The sequence below is a fragment of the Anolis carolinensis genome, chromosome 3 (genome assembly GCF_035594765.1).
Source record: "Anolis carolinensis isolate JA03-04 chromosome 3, rAnoCar3.1.pri, whole genome shotgun sequence".
NCBI lineage: Eukaryota > Metazoa > Chordata > Lepidosauria > Squamata > Dactyloidae > Anolis > Anolis carolinensis.
This window is the reverse complement of record NC_085843.1, coordinates 42,423,456-42,435,893: the sequence shown is the minus strand read 5'-3', so window position 1 is coordinate 42,435,893 and position 12,438 is coordinate 42,423,456.

Below are 12,438 nucleotides of genomic sequence, written 5' to 3'. Positions count from 1 at the left end.
GCAAGCAATCCGTGACCCCATGAATCATCTCAGAATCAATCAGTAACATTAAGGAGATGAACCCTTTGATTCTTCACGTTTGGGATTACACCTCCTTTACCATTTGGCTGGCTGGCTATAGCTTCAGAGCCCTACTCCAAAATCTGGATGTTAGAGGTAGTCCTTCTGTAGCTGAAGGTTTATTTCATCCTAGTTTCTGAATATTCTGAGTATTTCTGGGGCAAACCGACACAATATTTTAAGACAAACTTGTTAGAAACCCATTATCATTGCACAATTCTTTGTTTTTTCTATAAAAGTGAATTTGATGGACAGTACAAACAATGAGCTTCAGGTCTCCTCAGGCCTTGAAGGATGGACTCCTGTGCCCTCTAGTCACCATGCCAACTTGGTCCCTGTGCCACACAATAGTGGTACGAATACCCCAGGACCAAGGTAAGCAAACATTTCCTTTGCATGTTAGCAGCAGCTGCTCAGAAATCTTATTAACTGTCAGAATCCTTCCTCTAAAGGCTAATTCTACAACATTTCTGTCCTGGAAGCATCAAACGGCAATTTGTTTTAAGTGTGTTGTCGAAGGCTTTCATCGCCAGAATCACAGGGTTGTTGTATGTTTTCCAGGCTATATGGCCATGTTCCAGAAGTATTCTCTCCTGCCGTTTTGCCCACATTTATGACAGGAATCCTCAGAGACTGCTAATATGCCTCAAAACCTCTGAGGAGGCCTGCCATAGATGTGGGTGAAACGTCAGAAGAGAATGCTTCTGAAACATGGCCATACAGCCCGGAAAACACATAACAACCCTGTTTTAGCCCTGCAAAAGGATAGAGATCTGGATACCTTCCACACAGTACACAATTATAGCACTTTCATTCCACTCTAAGTGCCATGACTGCATCTCATTGAGTTCTTGAATCCATAGTTTCTGGAAATACTACAGCTTTCTGATAGAATTCTAAATGCCCCTTCCTGAACTACACATCCCAAGATTTTACAGATTGCAGCCATGATATTTCAAGTGGAATCAAAGTGCTATAACTTTGCTGTGTAGAGGGGCCCCTGGCCTGTGCGCATAGTAGAAATCCGTATCAATATATTGAAATGGCAGAATGAGTTGTAGAGAAATATTATGCTGTGTTGGTTTAAATGTTGGATTAGGTCTCTGGCATGAACAAGTCACACTCCTCATAAACCCAGTGAGCGAGTCACCATGATTTAGAGTTATTTTGTAAGCACAAAACAAAAAGAAAAGCAGGGCGTGTTTAGCATTTCAAACTGCAGATAGGGAATTCCATTTTTTAAAAAGTTATCCTTCCATATGAAAGTTACATTTGCCTCCTGCCTATAGGCAGGCTCCTTCCATCTATTCTGGACCAAGTTAGATTCATTCTGAGAAATTCACTTGGCCTGAACAAAATTCTGTATCCTCCCTCCCACTCATTCTGTGTGTATATTTGTGTGTGATGTGACAAACCAAACATTTCACTTTACTATTACTGTTTATGCGATTCCTTTATTTATTTATTTATCACATTTATATCCCGACCTTCTCACCCGAAGGGACCCAGGGTGGCTTACAACAGTGGCAACCATTAGATGCCCATACAAATCAATATAAAACAGCACATAAAACAGTTAAAACTATTAAAATACATTGTAAATTAAAATTAAAATATACGTTTCAAACATAAAATCAGATCCGTTCATGTCTGCAACATGTGTTTTTCCATTGTTTTGCTACAGTCACTACCCATGCTTGTGGACAGTCAGCAGCAATGCCATTAATGTTGCCAACCTTGCCAGTGATGTAAGTAGCAGTCCTCCTGGAACGTTCCTGAGAAGCAACCTCACTTTGCCTGCCACTTCCTCAACACCTTCAGTTTCTTTGCCAGAAACCATTCCCAACAGTGTGGAAACACCTTTGGAGTCTGCTTTTCCACGATTAACAGAGTCAGCATGGGCACCATTAACCTCACATTCCTTTTAAAAGACAAAGGACAAGGACAACCAGTTGCATCCCAAATGGATCAGAAGGACACAACTGCATTCTAGCATGGAATGGCAACTCAGTCTAGAACTCTCAGAAGAAAGTGAAAGAATAACACCTAAATAAGATATTTATGGAAGACTTTTGTGTGGCTGTGATACTCAGCTCGACAGGCATAGAAACACAATGATTCTGTAAAAAGGAAATAGTATTTATTGTCAAATCAAAGAAAACTGGGAATAATGTTGTTGCTAAAGAATACCCATGGCTGTTCACTATTTTAACATGATTTCACTATATCATTGCCTGTAGTTGTACTTAAGGGCCAGGGTGATGCAGTGGTTTGCATGCTGGAATACGACTCTGGAGACCAAGACCGGAATCCCTTTTCAGCCAAGGAAATCCATTAGGTGACCTTGGGCAAGTCACCCTCTCAGCCTTAGAGAAAGGCAAGAGCAAGCTCCCTTTGAACAAATCTTGTCAAGAAAATCTCAAGTGAGGTTCACCTTAGGGTTGCCTTAAGACAGAAACTTCTTGAAGGCATACAATAACAGGACATACTTTATCCCATGGTTGCACGGGGGCATGTTCATTTTAGAAAATGCAGAACTTGGAAATAACGAGTTAGAGGTAAGACAGAGACATGTAACAAGTTCACATTTTCATAAACAGAGTGCCATGAATGTATACTCCAAATGAATAGGAATTCAGTTATTTCTTTGACATAATAAGTAATGTTTCAGTTATAAATGAACGTTTAAATGAGTTTAGAGGCACTTCACATAAAATTTTCAAATTATGGTATATTCTGTTTCCTATCAGACTTAATGTTTGTTTTCAAAGGTAACAAAAAGTATTGTAAGAAGCAATGCAACAAACAGAGTGACAAGCTACTTTTTAAGCAGTGCAAATAGAAACGAGTTACTTATGAAACAGCATATTGACTAATGGAAATATTTTTCCAGACTTAGTTTCTAAGCTCCTGGAAGTACTCTTCTTCAGTACAAACAGGAAATTGAGTCAGCATGGTGTAGTTGTCTGGTTTTTAGAATAGAATCCCAGAAGCCAGAGTTTAAATTTCTGCTCCTCAACAGAAATCTTCCGAGGGCCCTTCCACACAGTCATATAACCCAGGATATAAAAGTAGAAAATCCCACAATATCTGCTTTGATCTGGGTTATCTGAGTCCACACTGCCATATATTCTAGTTCAAGGCAGATAATGTGAGATTTTATTCAGCTGTGTGGAAGGGGCCTGAGTGATCTTGGGCAAGCATGGGGAGGGATAACTTTTTCCCATAAATAAATTACAGAGTTGAAAGAGATCACAAAGGCCATGAAGTCTCACCTCCTGCTTTGCAAGAATAGACAATCAAAGCACTCCTGACAGATAGCCATGTTTAAAAACCCCTGAAGGAGACCCCATCTCCCTCCAAGGCAGCATGTCCCATCGCTGAACAGCTTTTATCATCAGGAAGTTCTTTCTAATGTTTAGGTAGAACCTCTTTTCCTGTAGTTTGAACTTGTTGCTCCGTGTCCCAGTCTCTAGAGCAGTAGAAAGCAAGTTCCCCCCCTTCAATGTGACATCCTTTCAAATATTTAAATAGGGCGATCATCTCTCTGCTCAATCTTCTTTTCTCCAAGCAAAACATACCCAGCTTCCTACGCTGCTCCTCATAGGGCTTGGCTTTCAGACCTTTTGTCATTTTGGTCACTTTTCCAACTTGTCAATATCAGCATAGCAGGAATGCTTTATTGTAAGTCCTGAAGGAGTCAAATCAGAAAGCATCGTCTAGCTCTTCTGTCTCTTTTTGACTGATTAAAAAAAAAGTTGGAACAGTAGTGAGTAAACTAATAGCACAAACAAAAACCTCATCATCATCAGAACCCTTGTAAAAGTCTATGTACAATGTGAAGTAATTGTGCAATAATAGTTTCTTACCCTAAGTTTGTCCAATGGAAATTATTCTAGTATATTGTAATAGGTAAGTTCTTTGGCACATTTATAGTTTCGAAAACTCTAATTTTAAATTGCTTTGTCTATGCTTTCTAGTTGTTTACGGTATTTGTTCTGATTCTCTGTGAACTAGTTTTCTTTTTCTATTCCTTGAACACCTGATCATTTTGATAAATGTAATATATTAAACATGGACTTAAAGCTGAAATTTACGGCATCATATCAAGCAGACAACATGAAAGGCAGTGAAGATTGAAATTAGCAATAGCTGTATCTGTGCTCATCTGGATTGCACACGTAGCATGTTAATGATGGATTTGGGAGGCCTGAATAAATTCTGTAACCATTCTTCAGCTTTATTTGTGATGTAGTGGTCAATGTTACTTCCTCTTTTACAATTTCAGCTCAATGTTTGTGCATTAAGAATATTACTCATCATGTTCCAACTTCCAATATCATCCAGTGCCGAGTACACATGAGTAGTAATGGAAATAATTCTCTGTCATGTGCTTTGATGCACCTGTGAATGAATGCATCTTGATTTGTTGTAATCAGTTTAAATGAACATGAATCCTGAATTTGAAACTAATGGTGTTGTGTAATTTTGATATTTCACATCTTTTGACTGCATTGAATTTGTATTCTGAATAGTGGTGTGCATTTGTATAGAATTGCTGTTCATTTTATATAGTTTCATTCGTGTCATCTCATTTTCATATGTGTGTCCTGCTAACGAAAATGGGCCGCCTATACGACACGAATTTTCATCTGGCTTACAAAAAAACGAAAAATTTGGACCATTGGCTGCAATGCGAGGACTTCCAAGGCCCACATCCCCCCCCCGTTCAGTTTTTGGGCTAGAGGGGTGAAAATCACAACACATGGAGGGCATTTAGACCCCTTTTAGCCCACCAACTTTTAAAATGTTTGAGTCTTCCCTAGAGTACTATTATTATTATTACTATTATTATCAAGATCCATGGATACACATCAGATGTAATTGGGAGGCGCTGCTCTCCCAGACTCAGCTTAGGGTACCAGAGTAACTATTGTTATTTATATTAATATTATTATTAACACCCCTTGGTACATATCAGCTGTAATGGGAAAGCAGCCCTCTGTCAGTACCTGCTTATTGATACAGGGCTGAAATGAAAGGAAAACAAAAGCAAGCATGATGATTGTGTGGCTTTTATTTTTGTGTCACCTCTCGTTTCCTACGAAAATGTCAACATTCGTTTTTGTAGACAAACAGTCGAAACTAAATGATAGCATGAAGGAAACGAAGGAACATTTTTCACGCACATCTCTAATTCTGAATCACCTTTGCAAACTGGAAAAATGTGTGAGACTTCAACTTTAGAGGGAAGTCAATATACTGAACAAATCATGTTAAGAAAAGCCTATGATGAAGGCAGACAACAACAATATAAAACTGATATCAATGTCAAGTAGCAGATAGGAAGAACGGCTTGAGAAAAATCTAAATGGCTATTTAACAAGTCGATCAACTTGGAGAAAAGGGAAAAAAAGCATTATCAAACATTTTGTTCTATTCTCTGTTGGGCCTCTGCAATGTGGCAAAAACAGGAATGGAGATCCTGAAGTTTCCCAGGTGTTGTTGGATTGTCATTCTCATACATGCTAGCATAGCTATTGATGAGGGATGATGTGAAGTGCAACCGGACAATATCTGGAGCAGAGTAAGAACCAAAATTCCTAACATCTCAACTCCCTATAGCATGGATGGGCAAAGGTAAAAGGGGCCAGTTCCAACCCAGTGCAATTGGTGGGCTAAATGGATGGAAATTGTGTCACATCACTTCCAGTTTCAATTTCAGCCAATTGTTTGCCCTTTTTTGTTGGGAAGGGTGACTTCAGTTTTCCTCCGCAGTCTTTCAAAAATTGTGGCAGTAAATTACATTGTCTCAATTCTGGTCACTATTTTGATTTGGAGTCTGCAGAATATTTTGGTGATTCTTTATGGTTTGGGAACAATAATGGCATATAACAGTTTTTGCCTCCAAGATAACTTCTTTTTCAGGTTGCCATAATTTAGAAACGAATTCACACATATTTGTGATGGTAGTAATTACTTGTGCTTTATCCCAGTTTGGGATAGCTACTCAGTACCTCATCCTTCAACCTCTCGTTCTTATTTGGTTATTCTTTGGGAGGTTCTCAACACTTCCCCCTGCGTTTTAGTTTAAAATGTTGTTGTTCTTCCTTATTTATTTATTTATTTATTTATTTATTTATTTCCATCATTTCTATGCCGCCCTTCTCACCCGAAGGGACTCAGGGCGGCTCACAATCTGGCAAATTCAATGCTGGTATACAGTATAAAAATAAAACATAGCAATTAAGACAGAGTGAGACAGGGGACCAGGGTAAAGATTTGCTTTTGGGGGGTTTCAAACATATTTTAAAGTCATGGATGGTAAAATCTGTGGATGAAGAATCCATGGATATGAAGGGATAAGTCTACTTCCAAACAACATCTTTCATACCAAAAAACCCCCCAAAAAACCCAGAAAAATACTCTGCCCTGAACTGGTTAACAGTTTACGTTTGGTGGGGCCCCTTCTCCACTTCCAATATTAGACCAAAAAGAAAAATATCTATCTTGTGTGAAAAGACTCCCTACTTGCAAGTCATAACTTATCTTCATTCCACTGTAACAACCTTGTTTGAAAATGACTCACAGGATAATTGAATCTTAGAGTTAAAAGGGACCATAATGACCTTCTAGTCCAGGCATGGGCAAACTTTTGGCCCTCCAGGTGTTTTGTACTTCCACTCCCACAACTCCTAACAGCTAGTAGGCTGTCAGGAATTGCGGGAGTTGAAGTTAAGACACCTGGAGGACCAAAGTTTGTCCATGCCTGATCTAGTCCCACCCCCTGCCATGCTCCTACAATCACTACTATCTAACTTCTGTTTAAAGACCCCCAAAGAAGGAGAATCTATCGTCTTCTGAAGAGGTCAATTCCATTATTGAACAGCTCTTATAGTAAAGAACTTCTTCTTATTGTTTAGCTGAAATTGTTTGTAATTTGAATCCATTTGTTCATGTCCTAGTCCCTGGAGCAACAGACTGCTCCATCCTTGATATAACATCCTTCAAGATATTTAAATATAGCCGTCATGTCAACTCTTAGGCCTCTCTTCTTATGACTAAAAAGAGAGGGGAAAGGGTTGGCTTTGTCACTGCCGGCAATACATGTACCTAGGCAGATTATGCCCAACATGAGCATGGTCCTCTAAATGAGAAAATGTTTCCCACTCTAGCTCTAATGATTAAAACGCCCCAACTTATGGTGGGTTGTGGGATGGAAAATGATCTAACTACTCATGCCAGCTGTAATGTGGGTTTAAGTATACAGGAAAAGAAATGGGGAGCTTTTTCAGAGCATTACAGATGGCTGAACTCATAGCTGTATTTGTTTCATTTAGAAAGACTCTCTAGGTGACTCACAAGCTGAAAAGAACAGGATGTAGGTAATGGGTAGGGCAAAAGTCACGTTTTCATTGTGATACTTATTTTCTTTTTAAAGGACTTGTGTTTTTAAGTACTTATAAGACAGAGAAACCTAGGCTTATCAGAGTTTTGGAAAGCTTTTCAGGATTGCATATCCCAAAATCTCCCAGACAATATGGGTTCAGGGATGAGTCCCCAAAAGAAACTTTGCTAGGCTCTGGTTTAAATTGTTGTTCGGCCATGAAGCTTTGTGTAGTCACTCTCAAGCCAAACTATCTCAGAAAGTTGATGTGAGGATAGAAGGTATTGCCTTGAGCTCCTTGAACAAAGGACAGGGATAGATAGATTTATACATGCACACATGTATATGAGCGCACACAAGTTTCAGTGACATAGTAGGAAGGCATGGAGGGATTTAATTTGCCCCACAGTGAATTCCATAGGGAGCAGCCACCAAACAGGCTCTCTCACATGTTTTCACCAAACATGACTGTGATGAGGTAGAACTGTGAAACAATCCACCCCAAAGTTCTTAAAACTTGGGCTTGTTCATTTTGGGAGATATTGTCTTTCACATTGGCTGGGCCTGAGCTATATGAATTTTATAGGTTGTACTAGCACTGAATTGTGCCCAAAGCTGAACCAGTAGCCAACGTAGCTGCCTTAATAGAGGAATAATATGTTCCCTTTAACCAACCTCAGATAACAGCAGTTTGCCTGCAGAATTTAATCCACTGTGTATCGAAATAGTTTCCAGTTAGCCCAACATAAACTATGTTACAGTGATACAAAAGGGATGCAAACAAAACAAGTGTCCCTGTGGCCTAATTTTACATGGTATAAGCATGGTCTAGGCATAGCCATTAATATAAGCTGACCATATTTCCAGACATATATTTTCTAGAGGTAAATCTACATTCATGAATAGGCAAAATGTCAGGAGAGAATGCTTTTGGAACAAGAACACACAGCCTGGAAAACTCACAGCAACTCAGACTGCCTGTTAGTTGCATTCCATGTCTCAGGGCTATAATTTAGATCCTATGTATGAAGGATCAAATATTTTTCCAATACAAAAGCATTACAACCAACCAAAAAGACGGAGTATATCAGTATGATTTCATATCACACTTTAACTACCAAGGCATTTGACTGTGCTGTGACCCACGTCGAGCCATGCGGAGAGATAAAATTATCATCACCATCATCATCATCATCATCAGAAAGGTGAATGCACGGTGCACATGTTGGTGGGGGTTGGAGGAGATAGAAAGAAGGTTGGGCAGTAGCAGATTAGTGGCAAAGAAAGATGCAAGATGAGATTCCATGGTTTAGGAACAATTTTTTCCAACACAACAGTTTCCAGCTATGTTGGAGCCCCTCCATCTTCAGGCAACTATTAAGAGCTTTGTAATCTGTCTGGAAAAAGATTACAGACTCAGAGAAGGCGATTCAAAAATGATAAAAGGTCATTTTGGCCCTTTGTCAACAATTTGAAGAAGCCAATAACAAAACTGTATTTCTTGGAAGTCATTGGTAACAACCTCCCTGCTACTCTTTATAAATGTTTTATGTTGAAAATTAATGGTTCAAGTAATGAATTGACCAACAGTAGCCCAACAAAGGGGCCTCCGGTCACACAGCGGGTTAAACCACTGAGCTGCTGAACTTGCTGACCAAAAAATTGGTGGTTCGAATCCGGAGAGCAGCATGAGCTCCCGCTGTTAGCCCCAGCTTCTGCCAACCTACCAATTCAATAACATGCAAATGTTAGTAGATCAATAGGTAACAATGCTCCATGCAGTCATACTGGCCACATGACTTTGGAAATGTCTCTGGACAACACCAGCTCTTCAGCTTAGAAATGGAGATGAGCACCAGCCCCCAGTGTCAAACACAACTAGATTTAACGTCAGGGGAAAACCTTTACTTTACCTAGCCCAACAAATGAAACAATTCCAGTCAATAAAGAACAACAAATTAACCTCTTAACTTTTAAGTTTAGCAAATCAACAAATTGATTATCAAACTGAATGTTCCATTTTCTGCCTCCGCATAAGTGTAAATTGGTAAATAAGGTATAAGTTAACAAACAAGAAAGACTCTGCTGCTTTTAGCCAAAACCCACAAAGGACTTGCCTAGAATAAAGATAAAACTCTGATTCTTGGTGAAAAATATTACTAGGGGTGCTCTAGGAAAAACTCCAAACCCATATATTACCTGTAAGGCCAGGCATGGGCAAACTTTGGACCTTCAGGTGTTTTGAACCTAGTAGCTGTTAGGAATTGTGGGAGTTGAAGTCCAAAACACCTGGAGGGCCAAGGTTTGCCCATACTTGTTTAGACCCCTATATGCAGAATCAGAAACGTGACTTTAAAAAGTGACACCTTACTTATTTTACATTAATTTTTAAAAGAAAGGTATTACTTGTGAATAAGTAACAGAGCACATTAATGCATTACTGCTGATGTTACTTCAAAAAATTAACAAAAGTAAATAATTAAAATAGCAACTCCCACCAACTCCCATCAAAAGTAATGTTTTTGTAATAACAGACGAACACTACTTCTGTAAAATTCTCACTACGACATTGTTAGTCCTGATTTATTTAATTTTTATTCAAAAAAGGTAACGGGTTAACATAATACTCTTGTTTTACTCATTTAAATATCTGCAGACAACTCGGCCCCTCTTTACCTCAAGTCTGACACCGTGTAGAAATAATAATCACAGAATTCTAGAATAAAGAGTTCAACAAGTCATTTTTCTCCTTTCCTCTCCCGCCAAATCTAATAAAACATTCGCTCTAAAATATCTTGCATCATACAGAGTTTTGGAAATCTTCTATTCATTTTGGTGCCATTCTGGTTAGCCTAATTTTTAAAAAATCCTACTACACTACTGCAGATTTTGGAATTGCATCCCACAGGATGTGGATACAGGGATTGTGTTCAGCATTTACTACACAGGATGAGTCATTAGGTGGCAACCTTGCTCTATAAAGCTTTTCCTAAGATCCTTTTCAACCATACAATTCATGGTCCGTTTTTATAGGAATACTGTAGCTGTGCCCAGCCATGCGGTTCTGTGGCTTATGGGAATGCTCTGTTGGCCAGGTGGAATAGCAGTGAATAGCCCTGCAGCCTCAAAGCCTGACTGTTTTCTTCTTATGGGAATCCTTGTTTGGTGACCTGGAATACAAAGGAATAGGCTTGCTGCTTGGAAGGCTGGGTACTTGCATTGTAGGGAATGATTTTTTGGGTTGCTAGAATTGCAATGAATAGCCTCACTCCTTCAAAGCCTAGCTGCTTGCTAACTAGGGGAATCTTTGGTTGATCAGCTTCAATAGTACAGAGTACTATCGCTGCTTCAAAGCCTGGCCACCTTCTACCAAGGTTAATCCTCTGTTGGTCTGGTTGAATTGAACTGAATAGCCTTGCAGCTTCAATTCCTGGCTGTGTTATACTAGAGGAATCCTTGTTTGGCGAACTGAAGTAGCACCCTCAGTCAAAGACCCGCTTCGAAGCCTGGCTACTTCCTTTGTAGGGGAATCCTTGTTTGGCCAGCTTGAATTGCACAGAATAGTCTTGCAGCTTAAAAGACTGGCCGCTTTCTACATAGGGCATCCTTGCTAAGCCAGGTTGAATAGGACGGAGTAGCCTCATGGCTTCAAAGCCTGGGGCTTTCTACCTAGGGGAAATCTTGGTTGACCAGGTTGAATAGCAGTGAGTAGTCTCGGTGCTGCAATTAGTCACCTTGATTAGCATTTAATGGCCTTGCAGCTTCAAAGCCTGGCTGCTTCGGAGGAATCCTTTGTTGGGAGGAATTAGCTAACCCTGATTGTTTCTTTCTGGAAATTCCAATTTCCCTGATTTCAAAGTGTTTCTCTTTATTTACTGTCCTGATTTCAGAGATTATGTTGTTTTGTATTATTATGCCACAGTAATGATTATCTGTTTAGAACTGGATTATATGAGGTCCTTTCTACACAGCTGTATAAAATCCACACTGAACTGGATTATATGGCAGTGTGGACTCAAGATAATCCAGTTCAAAGCAGATATTGTGGATTATGTGCCTTGGCATTCTGGGTTATATAGCCGTGTGGAAGAGCCTTGAGACTACACTGCCATATAATCCAGTTCAAATCAGATAATCTGTATTTTATATGCAGTGTGGATGAGGCCTAAGTGAACTTTGCCTGTCCTTTGGATGCCATTGTGGCTGAGGGGGTTGCTAGGAAATGAAGGGGGTGGGGCTTAAAGACAGCGGGACCTACCTTTCTGACTGGCAGCCAGGGGGAGAACGGATCTTCCTCATACTCTGTAATTTGGACTATTTTTGTAGGGTTTTTTGATTGAAAGACATAGATTGGATGACTATGTCTTTTGTGGCCAAATTTGGTGTGATTTGGTTCAGTGGTTTTGTTGTTTACTCCATGGGAAAAACACACATTACATATTTTTATATATAGACTAGGCACCCCTAATATTAATTTACATAGAGCCTGACAGTTTCTCCATAACCAAAAAATGACTTAACATTATTTGTTTGTATCCCAATTTCAGTAGACCCATTGAAACAATTATTTGAATGGTGAGCCAACATCTAAGGCCCCTTCTACACTGCCATATCAAATCAGATATCGTGCTTTGATAATCTGGATTATATGGCAGTGTAAAAGGGGGCTAAGAAAACTGTATCGTTTCAATGAACTTACTCAGAAAAGATTCAGACCAGGACCAATCCACATAGCAGATAGGATATTTGATTTGCCTGAACATTGACAAACGTGCTAACCTTTGGACAGTTTCCTACAGCTGTTCCTTTAGCACAATTTCCATCTTGAGCTGGATAATGTTTAGCTCTATGCCGTGACTTCCCTGGTTAATTTCTGTGCTATAAGAGGCACAATGGATGAACTCAGACCACCTCCACTTGACCCTTGGACTGTTGTGGGAACATGACTCAGTACTCCTTCTGTGGCTTTAGTTCCATCTAGTTTATAGGGT